The sequence below is a fragment of the Cherax quadricarinatus genome, chromosome 4 (genome assembly GCF_038502225.1).
Source record: "Cherax quadricarinatus isolate ZL_2023a chromosome 4, ASM3850222v1, whole genome shotgun sequence".
Lineage (NCBI taxonomy): Eukaryota > Metazoa > Arthropoda > Malacostraca > Decapoda > Parastacidae > Cherax > Cherax quadricarinatus.
Window position 1 is genome coordinate 67,989,909 of NC_091295.1, and position 14,794 is coordinate 68,004,702.

Genomic DNA, 14,794 nt, shown 5'->3' on the forward strand with positions numbered 1-14,794 from the left:
CGAACAGGGACTCTCAAGGTCCACCCGCTGCAACACGGACTCTCCAGGTCCGCCCGCCGCAACAAGGACTCTCCAGGATCACATCACCGCAACATGGACTCTCCAGGTCCACCCGCCGCAACACGGACTCTCCAGGTTCCCCCGCCGCGCCAGGGACTCCAGGTCCACCCGCCGAAACACGGACTCTCCAGGTCCACCCGCCGCAACAGGGACACTCCAGGTCCACCAGCCACAGGGACTCTGAAGGTCCACCCGCCGCAACATAGACTCTCCAGGTCCACCCGCCGAACAGGGACTCTCCAGGTCCACATCGCCGCTCAACGGACTGTAAAGGTCCACATCGCCGCTCAACACTCTCCAGGTCCACACGCCGCAACACGGACTCTCCAGGTCCACCCGCCGCAACATGGACTCTACAGGTCCACCCGCCGCAACACGGACTCTCCAGGTCCACCCAATGCTCAACGGACTCTCCTGGTCCACCCACCGCTCAACGGATTCTCCAGGTCCACCCCCCGTGCCACGGACTCTCCAGGTCCACCCGCCGCACCACACCCCCCGTGCCACGGACTCTCCAGGTCCACCCGCCGCACCATGGACTCTCCAGGTCCACCCGCCGCTCAACGTTCCAGGACCAGCCGCCGCACAATGGACTCTCTAGGTCCACCCGCCGCTCAACACTCAATGTCCACGCGCCACATCATGAACTCTCCACATCCACCTGCCGCTCAACGGACTCTCCAGGTCCTCCCGTCGCTCTACGGATTAAACCATACCACGGGTAGTGTTTGAACCCGCGGTAAGAGTGTTTCGAAACTCCAGACTGTCGCGTTAGTCACTGGACCAGTTAACTTCAATAAGATTCGTCCAACTTGGTATATTTCTACACCATACGAAGGTTAGCATAGGCACCACTGTGTCCACAAATGCAAGTTTTTACAGACGAATCTTCCGTTAGCATGACCGTGACTAACTAGTCCCCTGAGAGCCGTCAACATGACTCACGAAATCGTAATGACACGATTGCAAACAAACCATGCCACGGGTAAGGTTTGAATCCCCGGTAAGAGTCTCAAAACTTCAGACCGTCTGGAGTTTTCAGACTCTTACTGCGGGTTCAAACCCCACCCGTGGTATGGGGTGGGGTTGAACCCGCGGTAAGAGTTTCAAAACTCCAGACGGTCTGAAGTTTTGAGACTCTTACAGCAGGTTCAAACCCCACCAGTGGTATGGTTTGTTTGCAATCGTGTCATTACCATTTCGTGACTCATGTTGACGACTTTGAGGGGACTTAAGCTCGAGTTCGTCACGGCCATGCTAGCGGGAGATTCGTCTGGAAAAACTTGCATTTGTGGATACAGTGGTGCCTATGCTAACCTTCCTATGGTGTAGAAATATACCTAGTTGGACGAATCTTATTAAAGCTAGCTGGCCCAGTGGCTAACGTGACGGTCTGGAGATTTGACTCTCTTACCGCGGTTCAAACCCCACCCGTGATATGATTTGTTTGTAATCGTGTCATTACGATTTGGCAAGTCATCTCAATGGACTCTCCAGGTCCACCACTCAACGGACTCTTCAGGTCCACCCGCAATTATATTCTCTAGGTCCACCCACTGCTCTATGGACTCTCCAGGTTCACCCGCCGATCAACGGACTCTCCAAGTCCACCCACCGTGCCACGGACTTCAGGTCCACCCGCTGCACCATGGACTCTTCAGGTCCACCAGCCGCTCAGCGGACTGTCCACGTCCACCTGCCACTCAATGGACTCTCCAGGTTCACCCGCTGCTCAACGAACTCCAGGTCCACTCGCCACTCAATGGACTCTCCAGGACCACCTACCGCACTTCACTCTTCACGTCCATTTGCCGGGCAACGCCAAAGACTCTACAGGTCCACCCGCCGCACAATAGACTCTCCAGGTCCATATCGGCGCTCAACGGACTCTCCAGGTCCACCCGCCGCAACATGGACTCTCCAGGTCCACCCGCCGTTCAACGGACACCACGTCCACCCGCCGCAACACGGACTCTCCAGGTCCACCCGCCACAACAAGGACTCTCCAGGTTCAAATCGCCGCAACAGGGACTCTCCAGGTTCACCCGCCGCAACATGGACTCTCCAGGTCCACCCGCCGCGCCAGGGACTCTCCAGGTCCACCCGCCGCAACACGGACTCTTCAGGTCCACCCGCCGCAACACGGACTCTCCAGGTCCACCCGCCGCAACACGGACTCTCCAGGTCCCCGCGCCGCGCTAGGGACTCCAGGTCCACCCGCCGAAACAAGGACTCTCCAGGTCCACCCGCCGCAAAAGGGACACTCCAGGTCCACCCGCCGCACAGGGACTCAAGGTCCACCCACTGCAACACGGACTCTCCAGGTCCACCCACCGCTCAACGAACTCTCCAGGTCCACATCGCCGCTCAACGGACTCTCCAGGTCCACCCGCCGCAACGCGGACTCTCCAGGTCCACCCACCGCAACAGGGACTCTCCAGGTCCACCCGCCGCAACATGGACTCTCCAGGTCCACCCGCCACAACACGAGTCTTGAGGTCCACTCCCCGCAAACGGACTCTCCAGGTTCACACTGCCGCAACACAATCTCGAGGTCCACCCGCCGCTCAATGGATTCTCCAGGTCCACCTGCCGTTCAACGTACTCTCTAGGTCACCCGCCATTCAAGGGACTCCAGGTCCACCCACTGTGCCACGGACTCTCCAGGTCCACCCGCTGCACCATGGACTCCAGGTCCACCGTCGCTCAATGCCATGGATTCTCCAGGTCCACTCGCCGCTCAAGGAGCTCTCCAAGTTAACCCGCCGGTCAACGGACTCTCCAGGTTCACCCGATGCTAAACGGACTCCCCAGGTCCACCCGCCGTTCAAAGGATTCTCAAGGTCCACCCGCCGCAACATTGACTCCAGGTCCACCCACCGTTCAATGGACTCTCCAGGTCCACCTGCCGCTCAACGGACTCCAGGTCCACCCACCGCAACACGGACTCCGCAGGTCCACCCGCCGCACCATGGACTCCAGGTCCACCCGCCGCACTGCGGACTCTCCAGGTCCACCTGCCACTAGACGGACTCTCCAGGTCCACGGCGCCGCACCTCCAGTCCACCACCGCCACTGCACTTCCAATCCACCTCTGGTGGTGATTACTGAAGTGTTAGAGGATGGTGATGGTGGTAGTGGTGGTTATTACACTACTACTGCATGGTACAATATTGAGTTAGAGGCTGGTGATGGTAGTGGTGGTTACTACACTACTACTGTATGGTACAATATTGAGTTAGAGGCTGGTGATGGTAGTGGTGGTTACTACACTACTACTGCATGGTACAATATTGAGTTAGAGGCTGGTGATGGTAGTGGTGGTTACTACACTACTACTGTATGGTACAATATTGAGTTAGAGGCTGGTGATGGTGGTAGTAGTGGTTACTACACTACTGCATGGTACAATATTGAGTTAGAGGCTGGTGATGGTGGTAGTGATGGTTACTACACTACTGTATGGTACAATATTGAGTTAGAGGCTGGTGATGGTGGTAGTGATGGTTACTACACTACTACTTCATGGTACAATATTGAGTTCTTATTAATAGGCTATAAAAATTACCGAGTGATATTACTAAATTGAGAGGATAATGAACATTATAATAATTATGGGGAACCGGAGAATAGATCCAATTCCCTTGATCAAGAGCCCCTCACCAGCGTCAAAAAACCTCCAGTGAGGGACATTGATCAATAGTAAATTACATTAATTCATTTTTTCAGTTACAATTCTTGCAATATAGCAATTTCATAAAATTTCACATAAATCAATAAGCTCATTTTAACAAATGAAAGCTAATTATTTCTAATGAAATTTGATAAGACCAGAAGTAAAAAGACTGGGCATTTTTTTTTTTTAAATATGCTTTTGAGCCTCAAATTTAATGAAAAAAATGCATAATACTATTAAGACTGTAAATGTATAACAAATATCTTTAAAATAAACTGTAGCAAAAATGTAGTACATTTAACTTAAATAAATCTTATTGACCGAAGGATTTATACTCAGCATGGACAAAATGGTCACAAAATTAATTAGTGGAAAACAAGTAAATATTTTCGAGCAATATTTTTAGGATATAAAAGAAAAAGACTGAAAGACAATGATAAAGCCAAAGGAAAACATCACTCAAACATTAAGCTGAAAAAAATTTGACTGAAAGAAAAAAAGATTAACTACAGTGATTTTAGATAAAAATACCAGCTGGGTGATAGTTCCCAGCGCCGATTGTAACCCCAGGGTTAATGATAGCCCCAGGGCCGATGGTAGCCCCAGGGTTAATGATAGCCCCAGGGCCGATGGTAGCCCCAGAGTTAATGATAGCCCCAGAGCAGATGGTAGTCCCAGGGTTAATGATAGCCCCAAGGCCGATGGTAGCCCCAGGGCCAATGGTAGCCCCATGGTTAATGGTAGCCCCAGGGTTAATGATAGCCCCAGGGCCAATGGTAACTCCAGGGTTAATGATAGCCCCAGGGCCGATGGTAACTCCAGGGTTAATGATAGCCCCAGGGCCGATGGTAGCCCCAGGGTTAATGGTAACCCCAGGGTCGATGCTAACTCCAGGGCTGATGGTAGCCCCAGGGCCGATAATAGCCCCAGGGCTGATGGTAGTGCCAGGGCCGATGGTAGCTCCAGGGTCGATGGTAACCCCAGGGTTTATAACCCCAGGGCCAATGGTAGCCCCAGTTAATGATAGCCCGAGGGCCGATGGTAACTCCAGGGATTAATGATATCCAAAGTTCCGATGGTAGCCCCAGGGCCGATGGTAACCCCAGGGTTAATGATAGCCCTAGGGCCGATGGTAACCCCAGGGCCGATGGTAACCCCAGGGCCGATGGTAACCCCAGGGCAGATGGTAACCCCAGGGCCGATGGTAACCCCAGGGTCGATGGTAGCCCCAAGGCCGATGGTAGCCCCAGGGCCGATGGTAACCCCAGGGCCGATGGTAACCCCAGGGCCGATGGTAACCCCAGGGCCGATGGTAACCCCAGGGCCGATGGTGGCCCCAGGGCCGATGGTGGCCCCAGGGCCGATGGTAGCCCCAGGGCCGATGGTAACCCCAGGGTTAATGATAGCCCTAGGGCCCATGGTAGCCCTAGGGCCGATGGTAACCCCAGGGCCGATGGTAGCCCCAGAACCGATGGTAGCCCCAGAACCGATGGTAGCCCCAAGGCATTACCTAGGAAAAGTCTGAGCCAGTGGGGACTAACACTTAGGCAAAAGGGAAAATGAACCATAGTGCCATCACCCACTACCCTGGGTAATGGCAACCCAGGGTCTAATTTCAGATGAAGTACTTAATTCCTAATTTTATTGTATGAATGTTCAAAACACAAATTTTTAGTTACGACCTTAAGAGGGTAAAAAAAAGGTAAATATACACCAGAAAATGACTTCGAAGCTTCATTTTTATAATCAATACTAAGCGCGAAACCTACTAGGAAGGTTCATTACAAAGCAAAAAGCATTTGAATTTATTTCATTTTGCTATCGATAGGTTACGGCAGATATTCACTTACTTGCCCAAAGTCCTAATAAAGTTACCGATGACGTCTTCCTGGATGTTCATCTAATTGTCCGAAGTCCTATGAAGTCTGTTGACATCGTCCTGGGACCGAGCTGCTTAAACTACGTATTCTGGAAAAAAAAAATGAGCAAAATTATTTATTGTAATTATGGAAATTTTACGACTGACATTTGAAAAATATCGAAGATGTGATTGTGGCATTGAAGACATATGAATGAGAAAATTATCACAGAAAAACCCTGAACTCTTGATGATATACAGCGCCTTTGGTATTAGAAATAATCTGGTTTGATCTGAGTTAAGGATCAAGAATTGTTTACAAAAATGAAGAGGATAGTTTTCATAAAAATAAAATTGACCAAAAGCACATCAATATTCCAACAGCCTCACCATAGAATACCATATTAAATACCACCTTAGCAGGGGATTTTAAATTACAAATTATAATTTATGAATGGAGATAATTGTCTTTATAAATGGTCATATCCTGATATGAAGTAAAATTTAATTAGAAAAAAAGTTGAACCAACCAACATATCCAGGACTGATGCCGAGGATATAAACTTTTTTTATATATTTTATTTAAAACTGTATAAGATGCAGTATAAAGATACCATGAAATGTTATGACAGAACATTCAACACTAGTACTACAACGGTCCACTGAGTGAACATACAATGTTACCTTAAGATAACCTAACACAACCTACAATCTACCTAGAAACAGTGTTACATATAATCAAAGATCTTCATAATACACTAATGCTAACACTGACATCCAACACCTCCACAACCCCCACCCGCCCCTCGACAAGTTGAAACACTAGCCACTCACGTGGTTCAACACGATAACAATATATAACATGAAATAGTTAACACCATTGCCAATCTCACGTTGTTAAACACATAATCAATGTAAAACATTAAACAAGTTAATATCATAGCCACTCTCATGTGGTTAGTTGTAACATTGTGTATCCTTTAGAAAAAAATAACGACAAACCTTATGGGGTGGTCGTTTTACAAAAGGATAACCAGAAGACAAAATTTCACTTACACACCAATTAGAATGCTTAAAATAAACCCCTAAAAAGGCAATTAAACCATGATACTATTGGTGCTGACATCAGCACGACGACTGTGTTACATGTCAGGAACAAAACCTAACGAGGACACTGGGAAAGACCCAACAGACTTCACTTCGTCACCAAAAAAAAAAAAATCACCAATAAAATACAAACTCGGCCTATGGCCGGGGACTGGTCGAGTTTCACAAAATGAAAAAGCATTTACCGAACAAAAACATTTTGTCCGTCTTGCTAGACTGTAATGTCCAGAAAGTAGAAAAAAAAATCTCAGTTGCACATCGCATTACATTATACACCCTCAAGCACACGTAACTTACCATAACTACAAGCACGCAACTCAGTAACTCCCGCTTCCACCCTAAATATCCTAACATACCTTAGGGTGTTACCACCCCTTGTGCCTTACCCACCTCTCAGTTGCAGTAACCGCTGTACTGTAAGACTCCTAAAGCTTGCAGGGAAAACGGTACCCCACTTCCCACCGAAACGGAGTCTATTTCAACAAGATGTTCTGTAAATACCCGCTGCAATCGCCCTAATCCTAAATGCTCCCTCGGTTTCCCTCATACCCCATGAGATATATAGGAAATCAGCCATCACCCTTGCTACGGCGCAGCCGCAGCAAGCAGCAACAAGGCTGCTCCTATATCTTGCCGTTCCCTGGACCTATCCGAACTCCAGTGATGGCCAAATTGCAAGTACTGCTGCAACAACATGCAAGGAACCTATAGTGACATAAAAACTGACGGTGACGACAACGAAATGGACTAAATATGACAAAAGAGGGATCGGCATTCAAGTACCAGACCTGCTGCCAGACGTGAACCAGACATGAGACGTTTTCCACTAATGAAATAACTGACCTCCATATCAACTGCACCAGTGTTCAACGGGAAGACAACATGGCAGAAAACCTGATCAACTAAACTCCAAGGAAATGACAGGTCTGTAGGACTTTTTTCCTCAGTGCCAAACGAGGGAAAGATTTGAGCATTTAAACATGGCTGACCGGCATCCAACCAGCAGCTACTGCCAGACGCACAACTAGCGAAGTGAAATTCTCATCTTTACTGACGTTCATCTGTTGACAGTAGCATCATATCTGTACCACCATCATATCACCTGTACCAGTGCTAACCAGAGGGAAACACAGGAGACATCGTCAAATCAACAGTACAAAACTCCAAGATTATAGGACGGTTATCCCTCAGTGCAGTCGTGGGAAAGAAGTGAATAGTTAAACAGTCAAGGTTATATTTTAGTAGCTGACCTATATTCAGCTGACCAGTGTACAGTGAGAGAATCATAGCAGAAAACACCAAATATATCTATAATCTCAAGGAAAGTCAGGTTGTAGGTGGCGTTTACTTCCCTCAGTGTTTTAAAAATGGCTGAGTCAGCAGAACAGGTCAGGAGACAACACGACACAACCCCCGATAAATGGAATTGAGGGGGATTTGGAAGGATAAAACCATTGATTAAACCTTTCTGGTCTTCCAGAATGGAAAGGAGTTAGAGGTTAATTGGTGAAGTCAGACTGTGAAGTGAGATGGGAAGGGGAGTGTGTAATAATAATAAAGGGTGAGCTATAAGGGGTTTGTGAAGTTAAGGGAAAAGTGAGCAGTGAAGAGGGAATTTTACTAGTAATTCAGTGGTGATTGCTAAAGCAGATACTAAGTGTACTAGGGACTGGAAAAGATAAATAAATATTATTGTATATGAGTAAAAGAACGAAGAGTGAAAATGGCAGGCATTAGGGGGGTACAGGCTGCCATAATTATATTTATCTTTCTTCTTCAATTCCATGAAGAAAGAAATCAGTCATGGGGGCTGGAAAAGGTGAATGGAGTAACAGTGCCCTGGACAGTAAAAGCCCAACAGTTGCCATCCTACCAGAAAAGTAAATGTCACTATCGCCGCAAGGTATGGCAACACCGCATACCCAAACAAAAACAGTGGCACATAGCTCTTATTGTAGCGCTCTTAAGTGGTGATATCCAAATTAATCCAGGACCTCAAACTATTGTGCAGAGGCAAAACAGACAGATAAATGACGGTGATAATGACGGTCTAGTAGCTAGGGATGATAACCTTAACTCCATATGTAATGCATACATAAGTCAATGTGAGACAATACAGCCATTATTATCTCAAACACCACCAAACAGGTGCATACACTGTACTAAAGTACGCATGAAAAACAGAAAAGGCACCTTATGTAAAATGTGTAAGGGGTGGGTGCATGATGGATATATGTACAATTATAACAACGGTGCCAGAATTCATTTTGTGTGTAACAAATGCACTTTGGCACAGTTACCCTTTAGCAGTGATGACATTGATTTACCTAATTTTAATACAAATGACCCATTGCCATATATTGATGATTATGAGTGTTTTATGAAAACAGGCCTTCACTTTATTCATGTCAATGCAAGATCACTTCTTCCTAAATTGGCAGAGATTAGGATTCTAGCTAACAAAATTAAGGCGGCAGTTATAACCATCTCTGAATCTTGGTTGGATGACACGGTGACTGACGACGAGGTCAAAATAGAAGGTTACAATATAAAACGCTTAGATAGGAACAGAAAGGGTGGTGGAGTATGTGCCTACATTAGAAATGACTTAGCTTACAACCCAAGACCTGATTTAAATAACAATAAACTGGAGATTCTATGGTTTGAAGTGCTGCTTCCCAAGACCAAACCCATCTTAGTAGGAACTAGTTACCGCCCTCCTACCCAGGACCAGTTCTTAGAAGACTTTTCCAGAGTCTTGTCCGGAGTTGAAAACAATTGCGAGACAATAATACTGGGCGACTTCAATATCTGTTTTCAGCAGCAAAATAACGGGCTATGCAAAAGGTATAAGCAAATTCTAGGTTTAAATAGTTACACTCAACTAATTAATACACCAACCCGGATCACACAGTTCTCAGCCACCCTAATTGACCACATACTCTGTAACCGCGCTGAGAACATTAGTCAGTCAGGCGTCATTACCACAGGTCTTAGTGATCATTTCATTTACTGCACCAGGAAAATCACTAGGGATAGGAAAGGCCTACACAGGACAATAAAAATGAGGTCAACTAGAAACTACAGTAAAGAATCACTGGTAAATAGGCTACACAATTGTGACTGGACAGAGATAACAAGTTGCACGGACGTAAACGATGCCTGGGAAAAATTCAAAACAATGTTCACTACCATCCTTGATAATACTGCACCAGTTAAAGAGGTTAGGATTAAACGAAGAACTGAACCCTGGATGACTACTGACATATTAGATAATATGAAATTCAGAGACCAGCTGCTAAAAAGATTTAAAGCAAACAGACAGGATATTGCAGCACTAAATGAATTCCAAAGGGTGAGGAACAGAGTACAGAGACTTATAAAAGGAGCAAAGGCAAAGCACTATTGCTCAAAAATTGAGGAGTATAAGCATAACCCCAGAAAGCTCTGGCAACAACTAAAACAGTTGGGGTATAGCCATAAGCCAGTAGATAGGTCTAACATAGTACTATCGATAATGAGGTATGCCACGAAACATCTAAGGTGGCAAATTGCTTTAATTCCTACTACACATCTGTTGCATCAACACTAGTAAGTAAACTACCAGCTGCATCAAATACCTTTAACACAGACTCTGATAAGTTTCAAACATACTATACCAATAAAGGAGTAACCCCAAACAGTTGTCAACTAGTGTTTCTCATGACTTCATTCAAAAAGAACTAAGCAGGTTAAACCCAACTAAGAGCACAGGCCCTGATAACATCCCGTTTAAGTTCCTAAAAGATGGTGCTTCTGAACTGTCAATCCCTATTGCTCACATAATAAATCTATCAATCACCACTAATACCGTACCGGAGGGGTTCAAGGAGGCCAGAGTTACTCCTATCTTCAAGAAAAATAATAGGTCTGATGTAAGCAACTATAGGCCTGTTAGTATACTCAGTATAATATCTAAAATTCTGGAGAGGGCGGTGTATTCTCAAGTAGTTAAGTACCTTAATGACAACAGCATTCTCCATAGCTATCAATCGGGCTTTAGAAGATCCTACTCAACCGACACCTCCCTTATTAATCTGATGGATTACCTGAGAACTGAAATGTCAAAGGGGAACCTCATAGGCCTGCAAAAGGCCTTCGATACTGTCAACCACAATATATTATGTAAGAAACTTCAAGCTATCGGTATAGGTTCTGTAGACTGGTTTAAGTCCTACCTTAGCAACAGGAGACAAATAGTCAAAATCAACAAAACGGAATCAGAACCCCTGCCGATAACATGTGGAGTTCCCCAAGGTAGTATTCTGGGTCCCTTATTATTCTTATGTTATGTCAATGATATGCCTATCAGTGTCAAGTGCAAACTCCTACTGTATGCAGATGACAGTGCTCTGTTAGTGACAGGTAAAGACCCACAAGATATTGCTAATATTTTAACACTGGAACTGGAGTCCTGCAGCAAATGGTTAGTAGACAACAAACTATCATTACACCTAGGGAAAACTGAAACCATTCTCTTTGGCACAAAACAAACTGAGAAGGGTAAATAATTTTAATGTTCAGTGTAATGGGGAGTCCATCACTTTGGTTTCCATCAGTAAAATATCTGGGAATCCCCTTTGACCCATGCATGTCAGGAGAATTGATAGGGAACAGTGTAGTAAAGAAAGCGAATGCCAGACTGAAGTTCCTGTATAGACAAGCACAGTGTCTACCTACTGAGGCTCGCAGGACCCTATGTCTAGCCCTTATACAATGCCATATGGATTACGCTTGCTCTTCATGGTACTCTGCCTTGACAAAAAAACTGAAAGATAGACTGCAAATCACCCAGAACAAAATCGTAAGATTCATCCTGGGGCTGGGACCAAGAGAACATGTAGGCCAGGATGAATTACAGCAGTTGGATATGCTGAATGTTGAAGACAGAGTAAAACAACTGAAGCTAAATCATGTTTATAAAATTGCTCACAGTGTCCAGAATATCTTGCTGTCAATTTTGTCAAGGTTGGGAACCAAAGCAATCATAGTACTAGGGGGAGAGAACATAACTTTGTAGTACCCACAGTCATTGGCCAGGCTTCAAACACCTTTTATTGTACAGCAATAAAGGAATGGAACAGACTACCCACACATGTCAAAGCCAGTCATAGCATGAACCAGTTCAAGAAGAGTGCCAAAAGGTGTCTGATGAATGTAGCTACAGAAAGGAAGGGGAATGATTTTCTATTTTTTAGCTAACATACGTGTAAATTTTACCTTATTCCTAGTAATGACCCTCGTATTGTAGATAGTCTTAACGACCCTCGTGTAGTAGATAGTCTTTTTAGTAATAATAAGATGTTATCTTCATTGTAGAATAATAAGAAAATATTATAACCTTTATATTATAATAATAAGGTAAAAGGACCCCAATGGAAATAAGTCACTGTCTGACTTTTTTGGGTTATCCTAGGTTCTCTACACATATGCTGCTATGTATGATAATTCTATGTAACTGTATTTGTGTATACCTGAATAAACTTACTTACACCACGTACAGTATTGCCCTTCTTACCTCCCTTGACACTCCGCTAACTTCCAAGGTTAAGGCCCGTAGAGTGGAGATACTTCTCCCACTAAGAAACCCTAAAACCCTCCCAAACCACGTACGAACTTCTTCCAATGTTTCACAAAAATAAACCGCATGAAACGCAGTTTCTTCCAGACCACAACTTTAAACAATTCGCCTCCCTTACCAAACCCATCCTGCATAAAACCGATTTCGATGCTAAAATACCCATGATGAATCTATACACTAATTCGCGAACCCTCGGTGCCAACTTAAGCTTACAAAAACCGTCCCATATGTCCCCCAAATTATACAGCGGAAAAACCAGACACCCGCTGCACAATTTCCCTAACATCTCAGCACCATCTGCCCCGCCCTAATCCTTTGAACATTTTTCAACTTAACAACAAACACAACATGTCCTCACACTATTAATCCTCTGCCACTCCACCATTTGCGTATATCTACCAATACCCGCCCCACCCGGGCAAGGATATAAACTACAGCAAGTTTAAGTCCGACTACACAAGGGTCATTAAGCTTCCATGAAACCTTTTCACCAGCAACGATACCACCGCCACTGTACATATTTCAAATAAATTCGGTGTATATATAATGTATATATACATATATATATATATATATATATATATATATATATATATATATATATATATACATACATACACATATATACACATACATACACATACATATACACATACATATACACATACATATATACACATACATACACATAATATACATATATATACATACATATATACATATATATATATACATATATACGCATATATACATACATATATATATACATAGATATATACATACATATACATATATATACACGTATATATACATACATATACATACATATATATACATACATATATATACATACATATGATATTGTTACGGTTCGAATCTTAGGTTTGTGTACTCCGTAACAATACACTTCATAGAATGAGAAGATACTTCCAAACTTAGAAATGTAAGGCACAAATAATAGTTACCCAGTCTTTTCTAGTTTCTTTTTATTTAAAAGCTTAAATACTTGTTAGATATTCACAAATATCTATTAAATATCACTTCGTCAGAAACTTTCATTCACATAAGAAAACGCTTAAATAGAATGTACATAGACTCCTTCTGGAGACTGTCAATATGGTCACTACACTTGTTAATGATCAGAGGAATATTACTGCTTCCTCAATAATGACATTACTTGTACGCGAGTATATACATTGAGAATGGACACCTTCACTGAGTAACTCCCTGGCATAAGGAATATATCACTAAAGATCTAAACTTGACAAAGGCCGTCACATCGTAAACTGAAGGTAACAGTATATAACTGTCCGCAGACTTCACTTCCGAATAAACCTCAAGCTGGTTCAGGAGTTTCTACAACAGAATTCTCTATCTCATCTCTATCTATCTACCTCATCTCTATCTCAGAATTCTCTTCCTCACATACATCAATGATCTCCCAAACGTATCTCAACACCTGAACCCCATTCTCTTTGCTGACGACACGACTTATGTCATCTCACCCTAATCTTGCCACCCTCAACACCATTGTTAATGAGGAGCTGATCAAAATATCGACTTGGATGACAGCCAATAAACTTACGCTTAACACTGACAAAACCTACTACATTATGTTTGGTAGCAGAGCAGGAGATGCGCAAATTAACATTAAGATCGACAACACTCTAATTGCCAGGCATAATGAGGGCAAATTCCTAGGCCTATACCTCGACAACCTGAACTTCAGCACCCATATCCAACACATAACCAAAAAAGTATCCAAAACGGTTGGGATCCTCTCCAAGATACGTTACTACGTGCCGCAAACTGCCCTTCTCACACTTATATATCCATACCTCACCTATGCTATCTGTGCTTGGGGTTCAACTGCAGCAACACACCTAAAGCCAACAAAAAGCCGCAGTAAGAATAATCACTAAATCCCATCCCTGGCAACACACACCCCCACTCTTCATAGATCTAAACTTACTCCCTGTTCAGTACATCCACACTTACTGTGCAATCTACATCTACAGGACCTTAAATTCCAATATTAACCTTGACCTAAAACGCTTTCTTGATAGTTGTGACAGAAACCACAGGCACAACACCAGACACAAACATCTCTATGACATTCCCAGTGTCCGACTAAACCTTTACAAAAATTCAATGTATGTCAAAGGCCCTAAAATCTGGAACACCCTACCTGAAAATTCTAAAACTGCAGACACATTCATCACCTTCAAAACTACCATCAGAAAACATCTTATCTCCCTGATACACCCTGTCAACTAATTACACGAATACCACCTGGTGGTTAACACTTACACTCACTCACCCATTTGACCATAAACAGAAATATCAATCTCTATCTCAAAATAATGAATCTTAACTAGTCATAAGTTGGCCTGTGATACTCCAATACTGAAACTATGTATAGTGCCAAAACAAAAGCATTCACATTGCTAAACTCACAAACTAGTATTTAGTC

At 44.0% G+C, this 14,794-nt stretch overlaps 1 long non-coding RNA gene across 1 annotated transcript in view; it reads right to left on the reverse strand.

Annotated features, from left to right (window-relative positions):
* Positions 1–5,088: 5,088 nt before the first annotated feature.
* Positions 5,089–14,794, reverse strand: part of LOC138854581 (uncharacterized) — a 38,187-nt gene continuing 28,481 nt past the window's right edge. Inside the window, exon 3 of the long non-coding RNA XR_011393762.1 lies at positions 5,089–5,704. This is a non-coding gene — a long non-coding RNA (uncharacterized lncRNA). The remainder of the gene's footprint in view (positions 5,705–14,794) is intronic.